The 26394-nt window shown below is 42.6% G+C and overlaps 1 protein-coding gene and 2 pseudogenes across 1 annotated transcript in view; 2 read left to right on the forward strand and 1 right to left on the reverse strand.

The window, feature by feature from the left end:
- LOC126263555 (breast cancer anti-estrogen resistance protein 3 homolog) overlaps nt 1-26394 on the reverse strand; it is a 1210178-nt gene that overhangs the window by 560377 nt on the left and 623407 nt on the right. The gene's annotated exons all lie outside the window — the stretch shown is intronic.
- LOC126191911 (5S ribosomal RNA) lies at nt 2331-2448 on the forward strand (annotated as a pseudogene).
- LOC126263778 (5S ribosomal RNA) lies at nt 10100-10217 on the forward strand (annotated as a pseudogene).

Below are 26394 nucleotides of genomic sequence, written 5' to 3' on the forward strand. Positions count from 1 at the left end.
CTGCCTCGATCAGCCTGTTCATACATGATGGGTTTCTTGGTTTAATGGTGCTGAGTATTATTGCACCAACTACACCTGAATAAAGATAGTCTTTAGTAAGCTTGATAGCGATGGATCAAGTGTTATGAAAATTGTGAAAGACGTCTTCATAGATACCTTGTCTGGAAACTAGGCATACTTCAACGCCAACTTAAAAAAAAAAAAAATTAATCCATCACACGGATGGAAGCTACAGCTACTAAACTGTGTGACTCCCTGGATATTGTGCGACATGTGCACAGTGAGTCAGCTCGAACTGGTGGTCATGTGGCTGACAAAATAAACAACAAATTGCAATGTGTTCTCCAGCGGAACCCTGGATAATCTACAATGTGCAAAAGTAATGAGTCTTTCTGGGAACGCCACAACATTTGAAGACAGTGAACCAAAGCTGGCTCTGCAATGACCCTGCCGCTTCCATATAGGCTCCAGTGACGTCCTGTGATGTGGACAGGAGCTTTTCCAAGTACAAAACTATCCTCGGCGATAACCGAAGATCTTCGAAAACGGAAAACCTGGAAATGCACCTTACGATCCAGTGCTGCTCTCCAGGAACTGAGGAGTAACAGCACGAGTTAACTAGTTTGGAATACTTTAAACAAGTGGTGTGCAGTAGGAAAAACAGGGTTTTATTGTCTGGATTTGTGTATTTGTTTTGACTATACTTCGTGTTTTTTTCACACACATGGAGACATTTCAGAAATAAGTGCTAGTTAGTTTCAAACACTGCAAAAGGTAACATTATACTCAACTTGTTCAGAAGTGAATTTTTTATTACGTGCTACAAAAAAAAATCAACAAGAATGTTTTTGAATAAACTTCTATAAAGTCATATTTAATTTTTTGAAGATCGCATTTATACAGGATGCTCAGAAACAGTGTGAAAAGCTTCCAGGGTAGGTTGTGCTGAGAGATAATTGTTAAGAAACAAATTCGATGCGTTGCGCCTTTTCCGGTTTAATCAGCATTGATGTTAGCCAATCAGGTCGTTTCCTGTGCTTATTCAAGCGGCCTGCCAGAGACGGTGACGCCAAACTGTGCTTCCTTTTGTTTCCTTAAAAGGAAGAAATGTGGCTTTTGCTCGCCCAGCTTTAATTTATCACTTCCGAAACAGGCAGCTTTTAACTGGTAATGAGCACATGAATAAGTGGAAACTCGCGGACCAACATTTGTGCATTACCGAATTTTAGCGACTGCAGGTGCTTGAATTTGCGATCACAATGACCTAATTGGCTAACTTCAATTCTAATTAAATTGGAAACAACGCAACGTATCGAATTTTTTACTTAACAATTATTTTTCAGCACAACCTTACCTCAAAACACTTAAAAGCTATTCACACTGTTTCTGACCAGCCTGTATAAGTTTTAAGTCATAAACGCTCGCATATTTCGCTGTCTCTTAAGTCATTAAAATCCGAGCCCTATTGATAACCAAGGTATGTAGAAGCAGTTTCACTCCGGAACTTCCTTTACTTAAATCACTTAGTAAAGCCCAGCATTTCAGCGAAAGAGGAGACGCTGTCCATTCCGTTCAACTGCTCTTCCAAGTCCTTTGCTGTCTCTGACAGACCTACAACATCAAGTTGGTCTCATCTACCAAGACTTTAAACTGAAATACAGTTCTGCTTAACTCTATATTAAGGCGCAACTTATCATAGCGATTTGCAACAGCCAAAACAGTGGCTTATTTTTGTTCCACTATACCGTCCCAATTCGTGCTGTATGGGTCTCAATCACATAAGCTGCTTCTTTGGAGTATCAAATTTTGTCTCATTCTCTTCGCATTTTTCTCTTGACATGCAATGCTGTGAATTCTTCCTATTCCTTCCAGGACTGTGACGAGGTGGTTCCGGAGTGGAACGTTTTGTGGATGGTCAAAATCCAGTCTTCTACAACCAACGTCTCGCCAGGTCATCCACAATTAGGAAAAATTTATCGCATTGAAGTCGAAAATGTAGACAAGAGCTAGAACCATCAGCAAGTCTCGTGGTGGCATCTTGATTTTCCCGGGATTATAATTAAAACCCTCAGACTTAAAAAAGAATGCAAAAAAATCCATTTCAAACGTAAGTAGGTGCTGACAGTGTGAATATTACCGAACTACCAGTATAGCAAGTCATGGTTGCAAAATACTTACCGAATTCTTTACAGAAGAATGACAAAACTCTTAGAAGCCGACATCGGGGAAGATCAGTTTAGGTTCCGGAAAAATTTAGCAACACGCGAGGATATATAGACCATACGACTTCTCTCGGAAGAAAGGATAAGGAAAGGCAAACATACGATTATGCCAACGGCCTTGCCGCACTGGTAACACCGGTTCCCGTCAGATCACCGAAGTTAAGAGCTGTCGGGTTGGGCTAGCACTTGGATGGGTGACCATCCGATCTGCCGAGCGCTGTTGGCAAGCGCAGTGCACTCAGCCCTTGTTCTTGTGGGCCGGCCGAAGTGGCCGTGCGGTTAAAGGCGCTGCAGTCTGGAACCGCAAGACCGCTACGGTCGCAGGTTCGAATCCTGCCTCGGGCATGGATGTTTGTGATGTCCATAGGTTAGTTAGGTTTAACTAGTTCTAAGTTCTAGGGGACTAATGACCTCAGCAGTTGAGTCCCATAGTGCTCAGAGCCACTCACTCAGCCCTTGTGAGGCAAACTGAGGAGCTACTTGATTGAGAAGTAGCGGCTCCGGTCTGGTAAACTGACATAAGGCCGAGAGAGCGGTGTGTTGAACACCTGTCTCTCCATATCCGCGTCCAGTGACGCCTGTGGGCTGAGGACGACACGGCGACCGGTCGGTACCGTTGGGCCTTCATGGCCTGTTCGGATGGAGTTTAGTTTAGTTTTAAAACCTATGTTTATAGCACTTGTTGACTTAGAAAAAGATTTTGACAATGCTTACTGGTATACTCTCCTTGAAATTCTGAAGCGAGCAGGGGTAAAATACAGGGTGATTCAAAAAGAATACCACAACTTTAGGAATTTAAAACTCTGCAACGACAAAAGGCAGAGCTAAGCACTATCTGTCGGCGAATTAAGGGAGCTATAAAGTTTCATTTAGTTGTACATTTGTTCGCTTGAGGCGCTGTTGACTAGGCGTCAGCGTCAGTTGATGCTAAGATGGCGACCGCTCAACAGAAAGCTTTTTGTGTTATTGAGTACGGCAGAAGTGAATCGACGACAGTTGTTCAGCGTGCATTTCGAACGAAGTATGGTGTTAAACCTCCTGATAGGGGGTGTATTAAACGTTGGTATTTCAGCCAATAAAGTTTTTGGTCCCTTTTTCTTCGAAGGTGCTACTGTAACTGGACTACAGTATCTGGAGATGTTAGAGAATTGGCTGTTCCCTCAGCTCGAACAAGAAGCACAACAATTCATATTTCAGCAGGATGGAGCGCCACCACATTGGCACTTATCTGTCCGTAACTACCTGAACGTCAACTACCCGAGGCGATGGATCGGCCGCCAGGCAGCCCGTGACAGAGCACTTCATCACTGGCCTCCAAGAAGCCCTGATCTTACCCCCTGCGGTTTTTTCTTATGGGCGTATGTTAAGGATATGGTGTTTCGGCCACCTCTCCCAGCCACCATTGATGATTTGAAACGAGAAATAACAGCAGCTATCCAAACTGTTACGCCTGATATGCTACAGAGAGTGTGGAACGAGTTGGAGTATCGGGTTGATATTGCTCAAGTGTCTGGAGGGGGCCATATTGAACATCTCTGAACTTGTTTTTGAGTGAAAAAAAAACCTTTTTAAATACTCTTTGTAATGATGTATAACAGAAGGTTATATTATGTTTCTTTCATTAAATACACATTTTTGAAGTTGTGGTATTCTTTTTGAATCACCCTGTACATGTATCGAAAGGCTATTTACAACTTTTACAGACAGTAGGTGGCAGTTATAAGAGTTGAGCAACTGCAATAGGTACCAGCGATTGAGAAGGCAGTGACACAGGGTTGTAGCCTTCCCCCGATGGCCAGCCATGTGGCCGAGCGGTTCTAGGCGCTTCGTCCGGAACCGCGCTGCTGCTACGGTCGCAGGTTCGAATCCTGCCTCAGGCATGGATGTGTGTGATGTCCTTAGGATACTTAGGTTTAAATAGTTCTAAGTCTAGGGGACTGATGACCTCAGATGTTAAGTGCCATAGTGATCAGAGCCATTAGAAGCTTCCCCCTATGTTATTCAATCTGTACACTGAGCAAGCAGTAAAGAAAACAAAAGAAATATTTGGAGTAGGGATTAAAGTTCAGGGAAAAGAAAAAAAAACTTTGAAGTTTGCTGATGCCATTTTAATTCTGTCAGAAACAACAAAGGGCTTGGAAGAGCAGTTGAACGGAATGGACAGTGTCTTGAATGGAGGATATCCGATGAACGTCAACAACCGCAAAACAAGGATAATGGAGTGTAGGCGAATGGAATCAGGCAATCGTAAGGGAATTAGATTGGGCAATGAGACACTTAAAGTAGTGGTTGAGTTTTGCTATTTGGACAGCAAAATAAAACTGATGAAAACAGAAGCAGAGAGGATATCAAACGTAGACTGGCAATGGCACGAAAAATGTTTATTAGAAAGAGCAGATTGTTAACGGTGAATATAGATGTAAGTGTTAGGAAGTCTTTTCTGAAGGTATTTGTTTGGAATTTAGCCATATATGGAAGTCAAACATGGACGGTAAACAATTTAGACAAGAAGAGAATAGAAGCTTTTGTAATGAGCTGCTACAAAAGAATGCTGAAAATTAGATGGGTAGATCACATAACTAATGAGGAGGTACTGAACAGAACTGAGGAGAAGAGAAATTTGTGGTACAACCTGGCTAGAAGAAGGGATGTATTGAAAAGACACATTCTGAGACAACAAGGGATCACCAATTTTGTACTGGAGGGAAGTGTAGGGGGTTAAAAACTATAAAGGGAGTCAAAGAGATGAATACAGTAAGCAGATTCAGAAGGATGTAGCTTGCAGTAGTAACTCGAAGATGAAGACGTTTGCACCGGTTAGAGTATATACTGTCTCCCTAAATAAAGAGACTGATTTCTGACAGTATACAGTAGGGGGATGCAGAATTTATGGGTGTACAGATCAGTGTTGAGCAATCAACAGGAAAGAAGAGTGGCAGAGGCAGTTCCTTCAGAGGTGGATTTGGTCCTGTCATGGTCGCCACTTTATAATATAATAAAATAATGGTATAAATGATAATAAAATATTGAAATGCGTGGCTTTTTGAAATGTATTGAATTAAGGAGATTAATTTTTCGGCATGAATGACAAGCACAATATGCTGAGCTATGCCTGGAAATAAGTTCGTATTAGTTCATATTATTTTGCAGGGGGGAAGTAGTTACTTTCTCCACTGTAGATTTGTGCTTACCCTTCTTTGTAATGCTACGTTTGGTCGCTGTGTTCACCTTCGAAGTCTTGATCGTGTTCCCATTGAGCTTATCAGATCTTCGTAATTTTCCAAAGTACACAGGTGGGCTTCAGTTTTTGTAATTATCTTACTATTTGAAATAACAACTCACACGACCTTTCTGTTAATAAAACAATACTGTATTTTTCTAAACGGAGCACATATGGAATACACACTCCTCACTTATTAATTGTTGTTGTTGTTTTGGTCTTCAGTCCTGAGACTGGTTTGATGCAGCTCTTCATGCTACTCTATCCTGTGCAAGCTTCTTCATCTCCCAGTACTTACTGCAACCCACATCCTTCTGAATATGCTTAGTGTATTCATCTCTTGGTCTCCCTCTACGATTTTTACCCTCCACGCTGCCCTCCAATGCTAAATTTGTGATCCCTTGATGCCTCAGAAACACCCTACCAACCGGTCCCTTCTTCTAGTGAAGTTGTGCCACAAACTCCTCTTCTCCCCTATTCTATTCAATACCTCCTCATTAGTTACGTGATCTACCCATCTACTCTTGAGCATTCTTCTGTAGCACCACATTTCGAAAGCTTCTATTCTCTTCTTGTCCAAACTATTTATCGTCCATGTTTCACTTCCATACATGGCTACACTCCATACAAATACTTCCAGAAACGACTTCCTGACACTTGAATCTATACTTGATGTTAATAAATTCCTCTTCTTCAGAAACGCTTTCCTTGCCATTGCCAGTCTACATTTTATATCCTCTCTACTTCGACCATCATCAGTTATTTTGCTCCCCAAATAGCAAAACTCCTTTAGTACTTTAAGGGTCTCATTTCCTAATCTAATTCCCCCAGCACCACCCGATTTAATTCGACTACATTCCATTATCCTCGTTTTGCTTTTGTTGATGTTCATCTTATATCCTCCTTTCAAGACACTGTCCATTCCGTTCAACAGCTCTTCCAAGTCCTTTGCTGTCTCTGACAGAATTACAATGTCATCGGCGAACCTCAAAGTTTTTATTTCTTCTCCATGGATTTTAATACCTACTCCGGATTTTTCCTTTGTTTCCTTTACTGCTTGCTCAATATACAGATTGAATAACATCGGGGAGAGGCTACAATCCTGTCTCACTCCCTTCCCAACCACTGCTTCCCTTTCATGCCCATCGACACTTATAACTGCCAAGTGGTTCCTGTACAAATTGTAAATAGCCTTTCGCTCCCTGTATTTTACCCCTGCCACCTTTAGAATTTGAAAGAGAGTATTCCAGTCAACATCGTCAAAAGCTTTCTCTAAGTCTACAAATGCTAGAAACGTAGGTTTGCCTTTCCTTAATCTTTCTACTACGACAATAGCGACCCCAAAATGGCGGTCTACAATTACTCGCTAAAAATGGCGTGCTTCTCATTCGTTTAGTAGCTGCGCGCGAATCCTTCCTTCCTCCTACTGGTACAAGAAAATCTCCTCTCTTTTTTAACAACTGTAAATCAAAAATACATGACGGTAGGCACAGGCTCTATGATGGGCTACCGCTTCATCTTTTCTCTTTGCCTTTAAAGAAGACGAAAACATAAAGGAAATGCAAAAGGGTTTTTCACAAGTAGCATGGAAAGTCGCATCAAATCAGTATTCGGAATGAAGACCACATCAACAATAAAAACGACAACAATAATCGAAACTGTATGTGTAGTCCTCGCGATGGTTCTCAGGGACCAGTGGCAGCCAGAAAGGAAACACGGTGTACAGCGGCTGGCTGCCTCTCTCTCTCTCTCTCTCCCCTGGGGCGACGGCGCGGGTCTATTATTCCGTGCCTCTGCAGGCCACGTCACACGAGACGCAGCGGCGCCCCAGCACAGCCCAGGCCGTATAAAAAACGCCCGTTGAAGCCGCGATGTCGCAGCTGACGCCACGCCCAGAGGATCACAGATGTCAACTGGCGGCCGTGTAGGGGTAGGATCAACCAGGTTGTAAGCGCAGCTGCTGCGCCAGCCAACGCCTCGCCGCCTACACTACAATAAGTGCCCATTCACATGTTCCTAACCAACTGAGCGCACAACAACAGTTCGCCGAGTTTTGCAGACTGTCTGAAGTCTCTATCCCCACCTTGCTGCTGCGTGTTGCAAATCTACACTAAGGGCACAAAAGTCATTGGATAGTGATATGCACGTATACAGATGGCGCTTGTACCGCGTACACAGCGTATAAAACGGCAGTGATTGGCGGAACTGGCATTTGTATTCAGCTGATTCGTGTGAAAAGGTTTACGACGTCATTATCGACGGGAATTAAGAGACTTTGAATGAGGAATGGTACTTGAAGCTAGACGCGTGGGACATTCCACTTCGGAAATCGTTAGGAATGCAATCTTCCGACATCCACAGTGTCAAGACTGTGCCGAGAATATCAGATATCAGCACTTGCGACTCACCATTGATAACGCAGTGGCCGACAGCCTTCACCGACCCAAAAGCAGCGGCGTTTGCGTAGAAACAATGTGGGACGTATGACGGACGTATCTGTTAGGACAGTGGGACAAAATTTTGTTTAATGGGCTATCGCAGCTGGAGTCCGACGCGGATGCCTTTGCGAACAGCATCACATCAGATGCAGCGCCTCTCCTTGGCTCGTCACCATATCGGTTGCACCATTTTGTCATAAACCTTTCGCATGTGCAAAACTTCGGTCAAAATTTAATGTACAGCTAAAGTGTTTAAGTTTAACAGATCGTCCGTCACCCTTATTGTCAAATATCAGTGTAATCTCACAAGAGCACGTACACGCTCGACGTTTTCGTCGGATTTTGAAGTTGAAGGTCTCCCAAAGCGAGGTTCGTCTTCACCGTGCTCTCGGCCTTCCAAAAATGATTTGTGTCAGCGAAAAACCTGTGCTCTTGATGAGGAATGTTTCCCATAGGCCTGTTTCAACTTTTCGAATGTTCCATCGCGGTACCACCAAGTTTCACACAGAACTTGATGGCATAACGTTGCTCTAAATTCCGCTGTCACATTTTCGTAACACACAACTTCATTGACGGCGCTCTCAAAAATTATATGATGGCTGTACAGAGCTGAAACTCAGAATAAGGATCTGGAAGGTTTGGAAACACCGGCCTACAGAAGTGGAACAATACAGCGTTGCCAGATTGCACAAAATGTTGTCAGTGTTAATACTATTCTCACACACTCCTCGTAGGAACGTGTAAATGTCAGGCAGGCTGTAATTATTATTGTTGTGGTCTTCAGTCCTGAGACTGGTTTGATTCAGTTCTCCATGCTACTCTATCCTGTGCAAGCTTCTTCATCTCCCATACCTACCGCAACCTACATCCTTCTGAATCTGCTTAGTGTATTCATCTCTTGGTCTCCCTGTACGATTTTTTCCCTCCACGCTGCCCTCCAATACTAAATTGGTGATCTCTTGATGCCTCAGAACATGTCCTGCCAACCGATCCCTTCTTCTAGTCAAGTTGTGCCACAAACTCCTCTTCTCCGCAATTCTATTCCATACCTCGTCATTAGTTATGTGATCTACCCATCTAATCTTCAGAATTCTTCTGTAGCACCACATTTCGAAACCTTCTTTTCTGTTCTTGTCCAAACTACTTATCGTCCATGTTTCCCTTCCATACATGGCTACACTCCATACAAATGCTTTCAGAAACGACTTCCTTACTCTTAAATCTATGCTCGATGTTAACATATTTCAGCAACCGCGGCCGGCAGTCAACACTAGACTGTCTTACAGGCGCGGCAGAAAACTGACTGCACAGCAAGAGAGTGCAAGTAGGCACACCCGCTACAGAGAATTAGTGAACTGTGGAGTCGAAAAAGAGCAAAAGGTAACAGAAGGACGATACAACTCTCCTGTTTTCGTCTATCGAACTTCTATGCCGTATGGCCCAATGCCAACGAACAGTGTTACACGGAGTGAAACTTTCATTCCGTAGCGTTTCGTGGGCTATTTTGAAACTTCCTGGCAGATTAAAGCTGTGTTCGGTCCGGCAACCGTTTTAATCTGCCAGGAAGTTTTAAATCGGCGCAGCCTACGCTGTGGAGTGAAATATTAATTCTGAAAACGACCCCCAGGCTCTAGGTAAGTTAGCTTTCCGCGATATCCTACCTTCGAGGGAGTGGCAGTTCAGCAGAAGGACCGTACCGAGGGCGTGCTCAAGAAGGCCGCAACCAAAGCCTCAGGCGCAGAAGGGGCAGAAAAACTGACCTTAAAAAAACCCAGAAACAGAGACCGATTAATAATTTACCAGGAGAGGTACGTGAGCTCTTCCAGCCGCCGTGTTCCGTTACGCTGTCTACGAGAAGAGGCCATTCCCTTGGCACTCGATTGTAAACGCTCCCTGGTGTCACAGTGAATTCTTTGAGCTTAACGCCTCAAACTATTTGATAGACTAATAAGCGAAATGAATAACAGATATCACACACAACAGACAATTCATGTGGCTTTAATTTCCTTTCGGTAAACACCTTAAAAGAAAGCTCCATATCGCTCCTTAAAAAATGTGCAGGTGATTTTAATCCCAAATTTAGCAGAGGTATTGACGCGGCGAAGCTAATTGACGAAACAGCTGCTTTCAGCTTTCAGGTGAAAGAGTCGATAATGAGCATTGACAGGGCTTGCCATTCGAACATTCGGAGGTTTTGAATCGAGGTGTGGGTTTAATTAGCCAGCGGCCTTGCCGCAGTGGTAACACCGGTTCCCGTCAGATCACCGAAGTTAAGCGCTGTCGGGCTGGGCTAGCACTTGGATGGGTGACCATCCGGTCTGCCGAGCGCTGTTGGCAAGCGGGGTGCACTAAGCCGTTGTGAGGCAAACTGAGGAGCTACTTGATTGAGAAGTAGCGGCTCCGGTCTCGGAAACTGACATACGCCCGGGAGAGCGGTCTGCTGACCACATGCCCCTCCATATCCGCCTGTGGGCTGAGGATGACATGGTGGCCGGTCGGTGCCGTTGGGCCTTCATGGCCTCTTCGGGAGGAGTTTAGTTTTCTTTAGTGGGTTTAAAGACGCTTATCCAAACATCGAGATAGCTTTGAGAAACTTCATGGTTGAAATGGCTCTGACCACTATGGGACTTAACATCTGAGATCATCAGTCCCCTAGAACTCAGAACTACTTAAACCTAACTATCCTAAGGACATCACACACATCCATGCCCGAGGCAGGATTCGAACCTGCGACGTGGCGATCGCGAGGTTCCAGACTGAAGCGCCTAGAACCGCTCGGCCACACTTGCCGGAGAGAAGCTTGATGACAACGCAACTGGCTACAGCGTCTTGTCAACAGTGTCGGAAAATTGAAGACGATATAAAAACTACTTAAGAAGGTGTGTGGGTGAGGTAGACTACCAGATTTAGTTGGCTTGACGACGGAGCGCGACACAGTTGCTGAATTTGCCTTCAGTGGTCTGGTCAACACGTTAATTTCGCTCAAAGCAAGGAAATAAAAAGTAAAATTATGATACAACACACTGTTAAGGGATACTTTCTCAACTCTTTATTACAATTTTTCCTTTTATTTATGATTAATAATTTATGCAATATTAATAAATTATGAGGATCAAATAAAATCTGTTCTTTAACATACATCATACTAAAGGAATAAACAGAAGCCGTCTTAAAAATAAGATACAGATTTAGTTTACTTTCAGATTTTTACACAGTTTTGAAATTTATAATTTATTTACTACAACGATGTATTTAATTTTTGCGAGTAATATCTGTCATTAATATAGTTAATTTATAATGCTTCCTTGTTATTAAATTTTCTTTCAAAATTGAACAAAACTGGTAAATCTCTCAATCTCTGGAAAGATTATTCAGTTAAATTTTTGTTGACTTACTTAAATCATTCAATAAAGCAACGTGTTTGGAGGAACGAACCTCATCTCCAGGCTACAAGATGGAGACTGTGCCCCGAAAGGCGTTGCTTTATTGAATGTTGTTGTTGTTGTTGTTGTTGTTGTTGTGGTCCTCAGTCCTGAGACTGGTTTGATGCAGCTCTCCATGCTACTCTATCCTGTGCAAGCTTCTTCATCTCCCAGTACCTACTGCAACCTACATCCTTCTGAATCTGCTTAGTGTATTGATCTCTTGGTCTCCCTCTACGATTTTTACCCTCCACGCTGCCCTCCAATGCTAAATTTGTGATCCCTTGATGCCTCAAAACATGTCCTACCAACCGATCCCTTCTTCTAGTCAAGTTGTGCCACAAACTTCTCTTCTCCCCAATCCTATGCAATACCTCCTCATTAGGTACGTGATCTACCCACCTTATCTTCAGCATTCTTCTGTAGCACCACATTTCGAAAGCTTCTATTCTCTTCTTGTCCAAAATGGTTGTCGTCCATGTTTCACTTCCATACATGGCTACACTCCATACAAATACTTTCAGAAACGACTTCATGACACTTAAATCTATACTAGATGTTAACAAATTTCTCTTCTTCAGAAACGATTTCCTTGCCATTGCCAGTCTACATTTTATATCCTCTCTACTTCGACCATCATCAGTTATTTTACTCCCTAAATAGCAAAACTCCTTTACTACTTTAAGTGTCTCATTTCCTAATCTAATTCCCTCAGCATCACCCGATTTAATTTGACTACATTCCATTATCCTCGTTTTGCTTTTGTTCAGCCACAAATTTTTGTTGATTTAGTTAATTTAATAAAGCACCATATTTCGAGGCACAGTCTTGATGTGAAAAAGAGGTTTGTTCCTCGAAACACGTTGCTGTATAAAATGATTTAAGTAAGTCAACAAAAATTTGTCTGAATAATCTTTCCAGGTCCGCCACTCGTGCTCTTGCGGTAGAGTTCTCCCTTCCCGAGCACGGGGTGCCAGTTTCGATTCCCGGCGGGGTCAGGGACTTTCACCTGCCCCGAGATGACTGGGATTTGTTATGCCGTTTTCATCATCATTCATCCCCATTACGGTCGGAGGAAGGCATCGGCGGTTCGGGTGTCCTGCATCGTTCCCCTATGCTCTGTCAAGAGGCTTGGGACCACATTTCCATTTTCCAATCTTTTCAGAAATTGATAGATTCAGCATTTTTTTAAAATTTTGAAAACAAATTTAATAACAATGAAGCTTTACTGAAATATATTTAACTAAATAAAAAAACTGTGACAGTAGATTCATAGTTAATGTGACTGGTGAATAAGACAGCCAACCAGTTGCAGTAAATGGTGGTTTCCAGTTAACCTTAACCATGGTTTCAACGGATTTAGACCCGTCTTCTGCAGGAGAACAAGAAACAAACCACAAATTAGCAAACAGTCAGCTAGTAAAGCAATCTAACATTTCCACATGAAATGTGTCGGCAACGATCTATACATCCATTTGTAAAAGTTAAGTCTCCTAAAATCAAGGGCTTGTCACACCAGTGAAAGCAATCGTATAAAACGCCGGACTATGTTAAGAGCTATTCTGTGTAAATTTCTAAGGGACCAAACTGCTGAGGTCATCGGTTCCTAGTCTTACACACTACTTAAATTAATTTAAACTAACTTATGCTAAAAACAACACACACATCCATGCCCGAGGGAGGACTCCAACCTCCGGAGCAACTACTTGGCTGTCTTATTCACCAGCTGTCCTGTAACCGTTGCTGAAGTGCAGCAGTGTTCAACATATTGAAGTTAATATGCCTTTAAATTGTAGCTAAATCTGCGTAGAAAAAAAAAAACTGCGGAAAGCAGTTTTAAGGGAGGAGGACGGAAAGGGGGGGGGGCGATCGTAGCTTCTGTATGTGGGAGTGCTTCTGTGAGTGCTGAAGAGTAGGACAGATGTACCGGCACAATTGCAACTTTGAGGACAGGTTCTAAGTTGTGGCTGGATAGCTTACTGAGGAAGAAACTGGCCTTAATGACCAGATCAAGTCTCCCTCCCCCCCCCCCCCCCCCTCCACAGGTTCGCCTGTCATTCTGCGAGCAGAGCAGCACACGTTCCCGGGTGCCAAACAGTGGTCGTGTACTTGGTGCGCATCTCGTTTCACTCTCTACTCGATAACCACAGCTACTCTGGATATATTGGACTTTCAAACTTGTCTGCAGAAGCGATTCTGGAACATGCGAAAGTATTTAAGCACATTTTTTTTTGGTCTGCGTTAACTGGGAATGCAGTGTGGAATTCGTCGAGGGATCACCGCGCTTCTGGACTGCTAGCGTCGGCTACGGGAGCAAGAACAATCTTTTAATCTCTAAAAATAGATTTTTTTCAATTTTTTTGTATGAAGAATCGTATTAGGGCGTTCAGTAAATAATGCCTAAATTAATGGAGACTGCCTGAGAAAATAAGTGAAACACCCAGAAAACATGGGCAGATATCAATGTCTCCTACATGTACCCACCATCGTCGGTTATGTAAATGGTTATAGCTGCTGTTCGGTGTGACAGGTAGAAAGATCACCAGAATGCATTAGTGTTGCTCGTGTCTAGTGTTGTCACCAGGCCTGGTAGGGTATACAAGGGACTTGAACAGCATCAGATGTTGAGTGATCATTGTGAAGGAAACGGAGATGCCGCCTACTCGTGTGAGACAGCGTTACTGGCATGTTCAATCAAATTTCGGGCTTGCAGCCGGTCGTCCATTAACTCATTGCACGATATTTCGACTGGGTATCTGCCAGTCATCTTCGGGTGAGCCATTCAAGACTCACGAAGACTTTCTCCGTTCCGCTCTGCATAGCACGTCCGCGCATGCGTCAAAATTCAGGTTGACAGACGGTGGAACCGCGGAACAGATCTGTCGTCTGTGTTAGCGTTCGCCGCGTATGTTGGCGCACTGTCGTCTTCTATTAGAACTAATCGTGGAGATTGTGGGGCTCCACGCACTGTCCATCCGGTAGCCGCTATCAAGGTTCATCAGATTATCCGCCAGGCGTATTTTCACGGAATCTTTAATAATTCGTCAAAACATAGTTTTTGATCCTCGATACTGGATGAGCCATTTTGAATTTTGAAAATCTAACTTCAGGTTTGTGTTCATCGAAATCAAAAATATATGCAAGCTGAACTAATTATATATATATATATATATATATATATATATATATATATATATATATATATATATATATATATATAAGTTTTCCCTAAACTTTAAACTGGATTTTCTCGAGAAACGATTTTTCGCAACTCCTTGCAGCATAAAATAAAAAAAAACAATAGGTTTGTTTGTAAACAACCCTTATGCTACCGTGATTTCCCTAAATCACTCCAGGCAAATGCCGGGATGGTTCCTCTGAAAGGGCACGGCCGACTTCCTTCCCCATCCTTCCCTAATCCGATGAGACCGATGACCACGCTGTCTGGTCTCCTTCCCCAACCAACCAACCAACCTTATGCTACCAGTCACGATCTTCTTTATTTGGTTTTCACATGGCGCATTTCGGGAAATGATTCCCACTTTAAAGTGCAAAAGTATCAATGTTTAGTGTGTGTGAGACTGAGCAAACGGACCACAAGAAAATTGACAGTCAACAAAATGAAGCAGACTCTCACACATCGACAACTTCACATACAAATGGGATAATACACAAAATAAACGCACTTGAAAATGGGAACAATTTTCCCGACATTCAAATGGCTCTAAGCACTGGGACTTAACATCTAAGGTGATTAGTCCCCTAGACTTAGAACTACTTAAACCTAACTAACATAAGCAAATCACACACATCCATGCTCGAGGCAGGATGCGAACCTGCGACAGTAGCAGCAGCGCGGTTCCGAACTGAAAAACGCGTCATGTGAAAAGTAAATAAAGAAAATCGTGACTGGTAGCAGAAGAATTATTTATAAACAAACATATTGTTTTCACAGTCGCAGGCTTTCAAAACCATTTATAATGGATCAAATCACAAAATAAAAACAGCTGAACCCAGTAACTTCTACCTTTGACCTCCGAAAAGTAAACACTCTTCTTGGGATCTTATACCTATAATATATGAAATTTATTAATATTAACTATTTTTATAAAGCCATAAAGAGTGAAAGAAAACCCCAAAAAGCGAATTCAAAGTTCGAGTTAGCACAATATCGTTAAATTTAAGCTTATTTTATTGTGGTTAGCTACGAGCTCTCATAAATTTAATGTCGTATCGACTGATGTTATCCATTTTTGATTTCAGATAACTCCTGAGGTGCTACACTGCACGAAATCTGTGTACTTCAAACTCGCAGGCTCATGATCAAATCATAATTACGAGCGCCATTTTGTTTTTTTAATTGAAAATTTAAAATAAAATTAAAAGTATGATCAATCATAAATCCCAAAGAGATCCTTTCTATGCCTCATAAAATTTCCCAACTTTGCCTATTTTTTGCTAATTGGAAAGAGAATCTGGCCTTAAGGCACAGAACCCTAAAAAGGCAATTTCATCTGAAATGCTGTAGCAGAGTGAGGCCAATATAGAGGTCTTTTTGTCATGGACTGCTACAGGTGACGACCCCTGTGTTTGTCACTTTGAGCCGGACTGTGACTGAAGTGCCACCACACACAATCACAAAGAAAGAAGAAATGCAAGGCAGCTCCCTCTGTCGGCAAAAGTCGTGGTGACAGTCTTGTGAGATAGTGTAGACGTGATTCTCGCAGAGGTGTTGCCTAAAGCATCAAGCCTTAATTCAAAGGTGTATGTGACCACTCTGACCACACTCAAGAACCATTTCCGGCGTGGTCAGTCTGACACAAATCCAAATAATATCTTGCTACAACACGACAATGCCGTCCCACACTGTCTTAGAACCCCGAAACGCATCGCCAAATTGGGTTGAACATCATTGACTCATTTACGCTGTAGCCCACAGCCCGCGCCCTCGCATTTCATCTGTTTGGACAGTTTAAAGGTTCTCTACGTGGGAATCAGTATGAAGATGCTGAGAGCGTAATTCATGCAGTGAAATCGTGACTACGAGCACAAACATAAGCTTTTACCTACAGGGGAAACATGCTCTTTCACAAAAAACATGATGGAGACAATGCAGAAAAATAGTAAATACATGTAAGATAAATGTTGGTTGATATTAACACCCAATTCAAACTCTTAAGAATAAATGTGTCCCGAGAAAGCAATTGTGGGGCACTACTTACTGAAAGCGTTCTGCTTTGTCACGGACATCTCTTTTTATAAGGGACCAGGCATTTACTAAAGAGGATATACAGTACGATTATCACAAGTTGAATTACCTGGTCGTAATTTTTTAAACAAAAGTTGCTTTATACTGATATAGCTAATAAATTTAATCTTTGAAAATGAGACTTCGTATCAGAAGTGCTGGTTCGATCTTATAAGAGAGACTAATAACTGAAAATTTTTCTGAAAATTAATTCCACCAGATAGTATGTAATGCGTAGCTCATTATAAAATCTACCATTGAGACTTCTAAGCATGTATAGATCAATATTCAGTTAAATATGGTCCATCTTGAACTGAAGTAATAGGATTTTATGCAGTCAGGTACGCATATATGAAAAGTTACTTTTGCTCTACATTTATTGATAATTTTTTTTACACTGCCTGGACTTAAAGTATTTTCGCAGCGATCGCTACCGACAAATACCAATTAAAAGACTCTCATAAACGAAATGTGCAGACATATGTGACGGCAGCTATGACCATAACTCAGATCAGAAGCTAGCTGTGAAGTGATCCGTTTACAGTCGTCTTGTAATTCAAATTTTCCTCTGTTGATGTTAGCGACCAGCAAGGAATACTACATGGAACACTTAACTAGCAGATAACTGACCAGCAGACACAAAACCCACTGCGTCTTGTACTTTTAAGAATTAAGATATTTAACTTCAAACGTGAACAGCCTTTTAGTGTGCAGGGAAGAAGAGATTTATTTTGTTTTCCGAATAATGATGGAAGCTGAAGAAATGAATTAAAATTTGTGCAACAGCAGGGAGTTTCCTTGCTTACTAGGCAGGTGTGCTTGCCACTACAGCACCAGAGCAGTGTAGGTAACTACCCTCCTCCAATGCTCTTCCTAACACAAACTTCAATTCATACCTTCAGCTTATTTTCCCCTTTTTAAAATGTCACTATTGCCAAGGGTCTCTGTTATTGCAATAGCACCCCAGCTTTGGACGTAATGAGGAAATCCTGGCTGTACCTCAGCCATAGGCGATCTAAAGATGCGATATAATTAAATTTTCCTTGAAACATATGGTTCTTAACTTGATCTACGATAATGATGGAAGTTTACGAAATTCATTACAATTTGTGCCACAGATTGTGTTAGGGAGAGCGTTGGACTAAGGTAGTCTGTGAAGAAGTCTTAGTTTGCCACGGTGTTGTAATGGCTAGCATACATGCCTAGTACTTTCATCATGATCGTAATTAATGTTCAGACTCAATTGTCTCAGGGAAAATTTAATTATATGTTTTCTGAATGTTTTCAGGGTAGATGAACAAGTATCTTAGAGAGAGAAAACCTTACAAGAGAATAAAAAGGAAACAACAGTTTATTTAATAAGAACATTATATGTGAATGGCTAGGTTGTGCGTTCAATACCTGGCCAGTTTTAGGAATATAAATTCTTGTAGAGATTTTACTCCCTTGCCATTGTTTTCTGTGACCTTCTATGTGTACTGTCTCTTTGGTCTCTGACTGTGGTTATTCCTTCTCAGGTGCCTTTCAGAACCCTTAGGAAAGATATCCGGATTGGCTCCTCTGTAGTATACACGACATAGTGCTGTCAAGACAATTATAAACGACAGCAAGAAAGTTCACGACCAATAAATGATACAGTACCGGCCGTTGTGGCTGCTAGTGTCGCAGGTTCGAATCCTGCCTCGGGCATGGATGTGTGTGATGTCCTCAGGTTAGTTAGGTTTAAGTAGTTCAAAGTTTAGGGGAGTGATGACCTCAGATGTTAAGCCCCATAGTGCTCAGAGCCATTTGATTTGATACAGTGGATGTTCAGCACGACAGCAAGGGCACCCATACCCAGGGCAAGGACGGAGGTGATTGGCCTCCCCCCCCCCCCTTTGTCGCAGGCACGGGCGCTTGCCCACCCCACCTCTAGCTTTCTGGGAAAGGAAAAATATAGTGTAGTCAGGAGTTTTTTCTACGAGGAAAATTATTTAAAAGTCGACGTTTCATCGGATATGGAATTTTTTTATAGCTCTTTGCAAGTCGTCGTTCGTCGTGGAAAATATTAAAACTGCTCCAAACCCTCAGGTCTCGCCCTTGAGCGACAGTAATCTAACTGAACAACACAGCGTGTAATGTACCTGCTTGCAAGGTTGGGTATATGACCCGAACATAAAAGTCCAATGGTGCAATAAATAAAGTGGATTCATACATCTTAAACTGTAAATAAATGTTATCAAGATATGCGAAGAATATTGTTAAATGAAAGTGCCACCTAGTGTTCATTTGTGCTCTGAGGAACATTGGCGTATTAGATATGCAGCATGTAGCAGCGATCCACTGATAGGCAAACCGGACGAAAATAAAGTCACCCCGAGGACACGACACGCTAACAGCATCTAACACCCTCTCCGTCTTTGATAACGGCGTCAGTTCAGCGAGAAAGACAGGTCCGTTTCTTAATTTATGCCACATGCAGCTGAAGCCAAATGATGATCAGATCCTGCAAAGCTACCGGAATGCGTAGGATGTTAACTTCAACGTTTCATTCGCTATTCCAAATAGTCGCAAACCTTTCTATGGAATTAAGATGACTGACTTAGTGCACCGATCCAAGTGCGATAGTCGAACCAGGAACATAAGAGTGTAGTGTTGCAGAAAAGACTGTCGTGATTTTGGGTGACGGGAATGTCCACCATGAAAATGGAGAAAAAAGGGCAGTACTTGATCACCGGGAACTACACCCTCAACAAAATGCGGGTTGAAGTCCCCATTGCACCGTCGATGCACTCTGCTACTTGGGTCATTTGAACGAGGTGAAACCGCGACTCGTTGGACCACACTATGCGCATCCAGTCGGCTACAGTCCAGTTCCTGCGTTGTTTATCAGTTCAAGATGGGCAGCTTTCCGTGCTGCTGTGAGCAATAACCTTTTGCAAGGTACCCAGCTCCAAACGTCCACCGTATGGAGTTGGCTTCACTCGTTCACTCAGAGTCCAGTTGAGGTGTGCCTATGATTGCTGACTAGAGCAATTCCTTTTGGGTTTGATACCCATGGTCACTGACAAGACGTGGCACTTGACTCTGGTCACAGCTGATTAGACCACCGTTCTTGGCTGAGTTACATGGCTGCGAGTGGTACACCACTCCTTGTAGACACGTTGGACAATCTGCTCTGAAACACCAACAAATCGGGAAATTTCATTTGTGGTGTGCTCAATGGCTCATCTTAAATGCGATAGTTCATTTCTGTCATTCTGTGACGTCTCCACGTCGACTCATTGTACTGTGTTGTTTACATACAACCAACTGGTACATACACACCACTTCACTGCCAAGACTTACGTCAATGGTGAAAGGTTCAAAAGATAGCCTGATACTATTTCTCCACCTTTCACAGTGTACTTAAGTGCCCAATGTGCTTTTTTAAGGAGAGACTAATATTTTATCTGTGGAGCTTAGCAATGCAGAAATGCACACCACTGCTATATCCTCTCCACTTGTCTCAAAGTTAAACACGATGTTACTGCCACCGTGGACAGGTATTCAGTTTGCTTTGCGAGATAATAAGTAGCTTTCATATCTCGTCTCTCTATACATAAAGCACAGTGTGTATGTGTGTGTGTCTGAGATCTCATCCCAAAACCCTGGGCCGATTTCAACCAAATCTGGCTCAGAAACAACATGTCTCACGCTTATCAGCGCATTGAGGTATGTAACCTCCTAGCTCCAATGTGACTTTTTCCAGCCCCTGATGAATAGGCTGCACTGCATGACAAGCTGATTGCGTAGGGTAGTATCAGGCTGTCTTACCGCCCTGCTTTGAAGGGCAGCCTACACATTAGCGGTCCAGCTCCTTCCATAGATGCTGTAGTAGTAATAGCCTGTTGATGTACCTGTGTTGCAGGGGGTGTGGGATACAAATGAATGGATGGACAGAAAGAAGTGGCAGGAAGGAATGGACAGCGAGAGAGGATGCAGAAGGAATGGACAGGATGAGAGGGGTAGGAGGAGATGGAGAGAGCGAGAGAGAGAGAGAGAGAGAGAGAGAGAGAGAGAGAGAGATAGATGATGATGATGATGATGATGATGATGATGATGAGGATATGGACAGATATATAATGGGGAGGAATAGATGGGTAAGGTGACAGGAGAGCAGAGGAGTTGCACAGAGAGAGGGGGGAAGAGGACATGAATTAAAAGAGGAGCATGTGGTGACGAAGCGAAAGAGGGGAGAGAAGAGGAGATGGGTTGAAAGGGGAAGAGGAGATGATGGACTGAGAGAGAAGGGGGGAAGTGATAGACAAAGAGATGAGAGAAGAAGATTGGACAAGAGGGGGAAAGGAGGAGATGAAGAGAGTGTGGGTGTGAGGAGGAAATGGGCAGATAAGGTGGTGAGGAGATGATTGGCAAAGTGTTGGGAGAAGGAGAGGGAGCAAGAGAGAGGGAGGAAGACATGTTTGTATTCCTTGTCACATATTCATTGTGGGCGGAGCCTCAGGGAAAAGGCTAGTTGTTGTAATGTATAATTACGTAAGAAGCAGCTGGTAGCGAAGTGAAACATATGGCAGGCGACTTCTTCTACTCAGGAAAGCAAATACACATGTAAAGCACTGATTTACTTGAGAATGAGGATGGAATCCCTTAAAACGCGTCGTGATAGAAATAACTGTTGACATACAACTTGCCTTAATAGAACGCTATGACAGTACAAAACAAATGGTTCAAATGGCTCTGAGCACTATGGGACTTAACATCTGTGGTCATCAGTCCCCTAGAACTTAGAACTACTTAAACCTAACTAACCTAAGAACATCACACACATCCATGCCCGAGGCAGGATTCGAACCTGCGACCGTAGCAGTCGCGCGGTTCCGGACTGAGCGCCTAGAACCGCTAGACCACCGCGGCCGGCAGTACGAAACAGAAACTGTTTGTGAGAATTGACAAATTATCCGTCTGGAAACCAAGTGTGGTGTGCGTACTGTAAGACCTTCGGTACACACACCATCAGATTATTTGACCTGTCGCTCTAGTGAAGTAGGCGAGTGTCAGCAATATGTCTCGTGGTCTTATCGTGGCGTGTTTATCTTCTGCCGTTAGGTCAGACGATAGAAATGCCACTTGCACGTTTAGAGTAGCAGATTGACGGTGACCAACTTTAAACAGAACTTGATTAATTTTCACACACATTTATTAAAATAAAACAAGCATAGAAATTACTTAACTTGATTCAGGATGCTATTTACAATTGACAATCTGAAGTTCCTTTGGTCTTAGTACGTTAATCTTACTCTCACATGTCTCTGATACTTGACAAAAGTGTCTATACATTTCTCTTCATGGCTATGTACAGGAATATGATAATCTTATTAGGCGCAGACTGAAACTTGACTATAAACTGGTAAAGACAAATGGAGACAAATGCAGACTGACTAACTGGAGGTCTTTACACTCGCTATAATACCTCGCGCGTTCAGGTATCACTGTGCGAGTGTGATCCGCGAGGAGAAAAGGTTCTACGTTAGGAGCAATCTCATTGGCTGCGTTACATATTAATACGCGGATCGGCGGAAGCAGAACTTGGTCCGTCTCTAAGACAGCGCCATCTCGTAGTGCGGAGACGGACGAGCGCTGCGCCTGCGCTGTTGTGCTTAGCGGGGCGCGCTCTAGTGGGAAAGTTGTGTACGCGCTGACTACGCGGAACTATGTACACAACACCAAGTATCTTCGAGTTTAATCTGATGAAGAGCTGACAACAACGGATTTGGTACGCCCACTACTTCGAATGCTAAACTTTAGCAGCTAATGGACGGCGACAGCAGCACTGCCCACTTTCACATCAGCCGCTGTAACCCTGCAAACGTGGGCCGACAGCGCGTTGCCTAGCAACAGGCGTACCGCGCACGGCCGAGAGCGCCATCAGATCGTTTGCAGACGTGGGCGAGCGCGTCACATGCCGGGTGGCCTGCCGGCCTATGGAGACAAATGACTGCTCGGTTCTCTTCGCACAGAACAAAGGACAGCGCGACCGCTCCGGCCTCGAGCGTGCCTTCTATCAGGAAGGCATCGGAGACCGAAATAGAAGTCGAGAAGGCGGGAGGCAAGACCTTCGGCGAAGGCGTAGCCAAACGTCTCTGGTGGTACTTCGCAGGAAACGGACGTCCGGAGAGCACGAAAGCGAAGTGCGCAGTTTTGGGAGTAAAAAAGGCATTTCTGTACGGCCCTATTACCCGAAGTACTTCGAAGATTATTGGTATAAAGGACTGAAGCAATACAGCTGCCGTGAATAGCTGAAAGTTAATTTGAACACTATTTTGTCAGCCACGATCCTATACACGATGGTGGGTCGTTACTTTATGTGTTAACTGGAGCAGCGTACGCGCTATAGACGGTCTGCAGTTAAAATTATGCTACAAATTACTGCACAACTTAGCATTTTTATACGCTAAACCGTTTTTCTAAGATGAAAATCAGATGATGATCCGAAAAAAATTATAGGACCCATCAAAATTTGGTTGTTGTATTAATATTCTGACCCATGATACAACCAAATCTTTCGTATAAAATGTATATAAATGCTGTCAAGATCTTTGTCACGAGTTGTGGTTGTTTTCTCGCCTGTATTCGTGTTGAATTAACGCTAGAGATTAGACTAATTCTTACGGTGCCAGCAATAAATTCTTAAGTAACACTAGTAATCTGGCAGACTACCTTAAATATTTATGTTATACTGAGCATTCACCGTTGTTTACATATATGAAGTGTGTTAAAAGAACCAACGCGTGTTGTATTACTCATGGCAGATCAAATGGCTAACATACGATTTCCTAAGACAGCTTTTTGATACCGTAATATTTTAAAATCGATTATCTCAAAATTACATTCTTTTATTTATATCCGTCTTTCCTCATGTCTTCACATATTTATACTAACAAATATATAACAAGAATGGAAACGTGGTCCAAGTGAGCGTGTTCTTTTTATTGTCCATGCAATTGGCCAATTTCACCAGGGATCATTTTCAAGCACGTATCTCAAATTTCCAGCTTCGTTTCAAATTCTAATAAATCGCTGGTACATATGGACAGGTATACATTGTATTTCTGCGTATATGTGGCACTGAAACAAAACGATAGTGTACACGATTCCTTCCTGAGTTTTGTTTCTTATATTAAATACGTCTAGTTCCTTCCTATTGTCACTGTGTCTTACTCTGTCTACTCTAGTACAGCCTTTCACAGCCCTAGAAAATCTCATTTCAGCTGTCTGGATCTTATTTTCTCCTCGTTTGTAGATGACTCGCTGCTTACTTGCGTAGAGTAATGTGCGGACGGCCATTACTTTATAAAACTTGGTTCATATTTTTTCTGTGTCTTGTTCAAGGTAAATGTATATTATTTCACATATGTTTTCAAATTTTGGTGCTATCTTGTCTAAATTTTTATCATACTTGCGTCACGTACAGGATACTGAAATGGATGACATGTTCTACTATTGTATTGTCCACCATTATTTTTGTTCTTATCGGTTCCCGTCCTATGAAAGGAATTGTTTCAGTTTTATTTGTGGATATTCCCTTACTGCAGTCTTTGGCTATTTTACTTAGACGGTAAATTCCATTTTGCGCGCTCTCTCTCTCTGTTGAAGTTGTGACATCGTCTGCATGTAAAGCACAATTCAGATTTGTCTCTTAGGTCACTCCAAAACCTGCAAGGAAGTTCTTTTTCTGTTTGCGCAGTGCATATAAAGTGAACCCAAATTTGTACCATGCTACAGTATGAAATGTCTTCATCAAAATTTCGTTCCGTTAAATGGACATCAAAGGAAGCAATATGACAACAGCGTAACCACATGCACAAGGATATTCTATGGATTCTATGTAGTAGTGGTGTCCAGTTAGTGCAACAGGAAGAGTTTTAAGCTAGAATACGAGAGTTCGAGGGTCCCATTCCAGGTCTAGGTGTATCTTCTTTTATTTTCTAATTTTGCTTGTCCAAAAGTGCTGCAGTATATACTGTTTCTTAAAAGATGCATATCCTGAATGAGATTTTCACTCTGCAGCGAAGTGTGCGCTGATATGAAATTTCCTGCCAGATTGAAACTGTGTGCCGCACTCGAAATCGGGACTTCTCGAGAGGCAAAGGTCTCGAGTTCGAGTCTCGGTTCGGCACACAGTTTTAATCTACTAGGAAGTTTGATACATATCGTACAACTGTAGTTTCTTTAACGTTGAAACTAGCAATTATTGGCCAGACATGTCAGAAATATTCATGAAGAGTAACAATTGGTTAAGAATAAATTACTTGTCATGGGACAGAAATATATACAAAACTTATCAACGTGGAGATTTTAACATACCAACTGAATTCAGTAGGCGGGGAGTATTCTAATTGCGGGTGGGCCAAAAGTCATTACCTATCGTACCCCATTGAAAACATTAACGTAATTTCGTTTCTTTGTGATAATTAGAGACGCAAACACAAGAGCGCACTCCCATATTTTTTCAGATAATTATTGATAAAAACACCAGTGTACACCGTTACTAAATCAAACATATCTGATATTGTCTATTGTTGATTCCATCCTGCGGTTCTGGCGCTGCAGTCCGGAACCGCGGGACTGCTACGGTCGCAGGTTCGAATCCTGCCTCGGGCATGGGTGTGTGTGATGTCCTTAGGTTAGTTAGGTTTAAGTAGTTCTAAGTTCTAGGGGACTTATGACCTAAGATGTTGAGTCCCATAGTGCTCAGAGCCATTTTTTTGATTCCATCCTGCTGTGAAGATGTTTTCTACTGATGAAAGAATTTGTGCTTTACAAAGGTGTTACAAAATTGTTATAATTTAATAATAAACGACTGGAATAACAATTTCAATACTATTCCACCTTAGCCGGCCGCGGTGGCCATGCGGTTCTGGCGCTGCAGTCCGGAACCGCGGGACTGCTACGGTCGCAGGTTCGAATCCTGCCTCGGGCATGGGTGTGTGTGATGTCCTTAGGTAGTTAGGTTTAAGTAGTTCTAAGTTCTAGGGGACTTATGACCTAAGATGTTGAGTCCCATAGTGCTCAGAGCCACTATTCCACCTTAAAGGGAGGTTGTCTACAATCAACAGAAACTTTTAAGAAAAATGGATCTATAGTGGATAGCCACAGTTCAGATAAGTTATCGGTAAGTGATGAAACTAAGCTTAAAAGTTTTTACAAGGGATGTCGAGAGCCCTAGAAAGTCTAGTCATAGGCTATCTCTCGAACAGGATATTTCTAGAAATTGTCTGCGCAGAATTTTACGTAAGCCCAAATTCAAACATTACATACCTCGCCGGCCGGTGTGGCCGAGCGGTTCTAGGCGCTACAGTCTGGAACCGCGCGACCGATACGGTCGCAGGTTCGAATCCTGCCTCGGGCATGGATGTGTGTAATGTTCTTAGGTTAGTTAGGTTCAAGTAGTTCTATATTCTAGAGGACTGATGACCTCAGAAGTTAAGTCCCATAGTGCTCAGAGACTTTTGAACCATTTTGATCCATTTGAACATACCTCATACATGGGCTACTTAAAGACGATGGATAGTGACTTTTGGACAACCCGGTGTTTTAAATGCGCTTTCAGTGACAGTATATCAATGGATGGAAAAGCAAGTAGGGGTGCAGCATGTGGACGAGAACAGGGTAAACGTCTAAAGGCAAAATATGTATTTAAAAGTGGTATGATAAAAACGACTGTATTCTAATTTGTGCGTTAATATTAAATAAATGAATGTCTTTGTAAAGGCCTGTTGTAATTGCTGCATAACGATTAAAAAACCGGAGTACACATCACGCAGTCTAAAATCAGAAAATAAAAGAAAACGCACTTAGTCCCGGA

The sequence above is a fragment of the Schistocerca nitens genome, chromosome 6, assembly GCF_023898315.1.
Source record: "Schistocerca nitens isolate TAMUIC-IGC-003100 chromosome 6, iqSchNite1.1, whole genome shotgun sequence".
Classification (NCBI taxonomy): domain Eukaryota; kingdom Metazoa; phylum Arthropoda; class Insecta; order Orthoptera; family Acrididae; genus Schistocerca; species Schistocerca nitens.